This window comes from Solanum pennellii, chromosome 8 (genome assembly GCF_001406875.1).
Source record: "Solanum pennellii chromosome 8, SPENNV200".
Classification (NCBI taxonomy): Eukaryota; Viridiplantae; Streptophyta; class Magnoliopsida; order Solanales; family Solanaceae; genus Solanum; species Solanum pennellii.
The window spans coordinates 54,931,626-54,936,054 of record NC_028644.1 but is presented as its reverse complement, the minus strand read 5'-3'; the positions used below and the strand labels follow the sequence as shown (position 1 = coordinate 54,936,054).

The window sequence follows — 4,429 nt, the reverse complement described above, 5'->3', positions numbered from 1 at the left end:
TTTCTAATGAAATACAAAATCATTTGATAGCTCACTCCATATTATTCTCTATCACACTGTATATGAATAAGCTGAGAATTCAATATGTATATGTATATGCAAGAACACTAAAAAATATGACTTGAGAAACTGTGATTTAATGTTCATAAACAAATATATTTGACACTATATAATATAACTAATGTGAACACATTTGAAAATAAATTAGATTTTAATACAAACAATACAACTACAAGCAATGTGATGTAATGAATACACAACATAATGAAAAATATGTCAATGTATATAATGTAATACAACAATTTTATAACGATGGATACAACATACAAAATACAACACATGGAATCAACTAACATAATATATATACATAAAATCAAAATGAAAAGTATGAAGAATAAACTGCTACATAAAAGTTAATCAAAATGATAAGTATGCAGAATTATCTGCTACATAAAAGTTAATCAAAATGATAAGTATGCAAAATATACAGCAACATAAAAGTTGATGAAACATAAATTAAGTAGTTTTAAAACACGAAGAAGTATCTTCAACAAAAGCACAACTACTGTATTTCAATTGGAGCAGACACAACACGAACAGATTGAGGCATGGTATGCCTATGGGGTGCCTCAGTGTCACTAATGGATCCGTTATCTTGCTTTTGCTTAGCATAATTGCAAAGAAGTGCAGCATATATTGACCTTAAAAACATTACGTCAAATGTACCACTTGGATTTCCTTGACCATAAGACAACCACTCGGCAAAAGCAAGCATATAGATACCACAATCCCTGGATAAAACATGAGAATATAAAATTAAAATTCAAATACAAATAAAAATGAAATACTGAATTAAAATTAATACAACTTACAAGTTGTCATCGGTCTGTTGAGGTATGTTGTCTATGAAAACTATATCAAATAACTCGTTCTCTTCTTGACTAACAGATCTATCTAAACCTCTGTTCTTGTAATAATCATACATAGTCAACTTAAGGGGAATGAGTTGAGCCAACTTGGTAACCTCTTTCCTGATTGCTGCATCATGACCTGACGCTCTATAAGAATCATAGACGTATACACGTCTATCATTATGAGAGAGTACCGCCAATGTCCAATGAAATTTTTTCTTTACATTTACAGGAATAAATACGTGATCCACCAAATGCCACGAAATGCCTGCATGAACTTAATACTCTCTAATGTAATCACCTATAAAATGTTCTTCATTAGCGCAGTAGACATCACTATCTAAATCTTCATACTTCTTCCAAATTGATGAAATTTTGGACGTAAACACACAATCCACAGTTGTGTATTTATACCTGTTGTCAACATCATACTTGACTTTCTTTCTCAAATAATAGAAGATAACATTGATATTTTGAACAATAAAAAATAAATAATCATTAGATAACAATAAAAAAACGAAGAATAACTAAATAACTACAGTTGTTACTTACCGAATCATTCAACAATTATCCTTTTGAGTACAAATTGTAGAACCAATTTTTATTGTCTACAATATCAACACCAAAGTCAAATGGGACTGGAATGCGTGCTTTACCCTTTTTGTATCGATCTTGATCATGACGTCTAAACAAATACACAAAAAATAAAAGGTATATAATTTGCTAAAATTTTATATTGAATACAACATAATAATAATAATACAACTGTGTGATAAAACATAAAAATTATATAGGTATCTAATGTATTTGTGAAAATATGCACCAGAATTCAGAGTAACATACATAACAACAAATCAAGATCTGTAATGTTATTACAATACAGAATTTTAAAAAGATTAACGAACAATATATGAGTTATTTCTGTCAATTTATAATACAACGTACATTAGCATTCAATAAGTTGATTAATTGAAAATACACGAACATGTTCAGAATACAGTAAAAAAATGATTCAGATTAATAACTAATTATGCAAAACAACCTCAAAATAAAATAATAATCATGAATACTTAAAAAAACATATCATAACTAAAAAAATGGAGAATACATAATACAGGATACAAATTTTTTATATTATTATGCGTCTTAAATACTTACTTGTTCTCATGTTTTGCAGAAGACCTTCGCGATTCCATCACCGGTGTGCATCCCACATAATGATATCACGATTGCCAGAAATAAGATCAAAGATGAACGGGTGTTTCAGTTCAAAAATAATTGGTTGCACCGATGAAGTACCTGATGTAAATATTAAATTAAAAATTAACATACCGTATACAAAAATTAGAATAAATATATATAAATCAGATTTAAAATACATTAAAATTTGTTATGTCTCTATACCTGCAGATGAGCCGAACGATGTCAGATATGGGGATGTATTGAAAGGGCATGGACGTCTAATTCTCTACGCAGGTAATGGTGTGTGAACAAGACTTATTTTGTTCTGACTCTCCATGCTAGCCTGTTTTTGCATATTTGAGTTGTCATTGCTTGTGGTTTGAATGTGCATGATAATGCTCTGTTCTGCATTAATGGTATTGTCAATAACACAAATACTTTTTATGTCACTGAGACTTGGCATAAGAGAATCATCCAACTCAAACTGTGATTGTTGTGACCCTTCCATGGGAACAATAGACTGAATAGGGGTAGGAAATATGAACTGATCCTCTTCATCATTGTCATCTTGATATGGAAAATCATGTTGTCCTTCAAAAACAAGCGTACTTATTTTTTTGGGTTTGTCAAGTACAAATGATGGTTGAGGTATCTGTAGTTAATAAAAAAGTAACATTATTCAAATGCAAATTATACTAATAACAATAAAAGTAATTATTTTAGACACGTAGAAAACATACACTTGGGATTATTGATTTTGACGAACTAAAATCAGCATCTACAGTGATCAGATTACGCACAGGGGAATTTACACAATCAACCTTTAAAAATATAAAAATGTTAATTATAAACAATAATCAAAATATTCCCAACTGCACTATATAAATATGTCGAGTTAACCAACATACTTGTTTATCAGCACCCCCAACAATATCGATGTCTCTCAGATTTGAATTTTCAAAAATTGAATGATCCTTCAAAAAAAGGAGATTGAATAAAAAAATATCGGTAAACCATATAAAAAATACAAAATTTATAATGAACATACTTGGAAAACTTCCTTGCTGCCATCATTTGAGTTTTCATCACACTCCGTCTTCTCATCATTAAAAAGTCCCTTCAATCCATGTAGATATTTGATACAAAAATAGTCAACATATAGATAAAAAATAGTTATAATGAAATACAGTATTAACGACATATCAAATACAAATTAATATTAAACATAAACGTAGTAAGAAAAATAGAATACAAAAATAATAATCTTTATTTCAAAATGAGTTGTCTCTACCTGATTTTCATTTTCTGATACAATTGGACTTGTAAAATGTTGTGGTCCTTGAGCAGCATTGTGATTATTTATGTTGTTCTGAAAATATATTTGATACAAAAACAATCAACATATATTTAATCACTATGAATAAAAAAATAAAGTACTTAGAAATATAGAAAAAAAATATTAAACATAAATATATTACAACATACAGAATACAAACAGAATAAACTATTATTTTCAAAATGAGTTGTGTCTACCTGATTTTGATTTTCTGATAAAATTGATCTTGTAAGAGGTTGTGATTCTTGACCAGCAATATCATTATTTTTTTTGTCCTGAAAATATTAAATTACAACAGAGTATTCACAAAAATAAAAAGAATAAAAATAATTTTAAAAATAACAATTGAGCATATTGTTTCACCTTCAAAGTAGACATAATGATATTAAAATTATCATTTATCAACCTTCATATGTCTTTGAACTCTTCTCTAACCTGAAACAGTTACAATATGTGTAAATTTTACAGATTGCAATAATTTGAATAAATATATTGAAAAAACATAAGTATAAACAATATATACCTCCTTTCGTAACTTAGAGAGTTTTTTCCTCATGAATTGTTCATGAGACACACTTACAGATGGTATTTGAGAATCCTTTGTTGGCATATAAGTGCGAGTGGTTGTCTTCTTAGAACACAATTTTTGTTTCTTCCGCACAACTTTTCGAAGCGCAACTTTTTTCACATTCCGTTTCGCTACTGGATCAATCTTTTCATTCCGTTCCATTTGATCTGCGATATTTGAGTCCTTTTTTCGTACCCTTTTAGCAGGTGATACTGATTGCCCCTTTTTTCTTTTACCTGTAACCTTCATTGAAGATGGAGGTGAGTTGACAAAATCATCATATGAATTCTGTCCAGAAAGTGCTTGTTCATCAATATCACGATGTGGCTCTGTTTGAACACGTTCAGTTGATTATTCAACACCTTCAGGAGGCAATTGTAGAACAACAATTTTCATCAGAGAAGGGACAACATTCTTCCATTTAATCTGAAC

At 29.3% G+C, this 4,429-nt stretch overlaps 1 pseudogene; it reads right to left on the bottom strand.

The window, feature by feature from the left end:
• Nucleotides 1-562: 562 nt before the first annotated feature.
• Nucleotides 563-2,536, bottom strand: LOC107027721 (annotated as a pseudogene).
• Between the last annotated feature and the right edge of the window lie 1,893 nt (nt 2,537-4,429).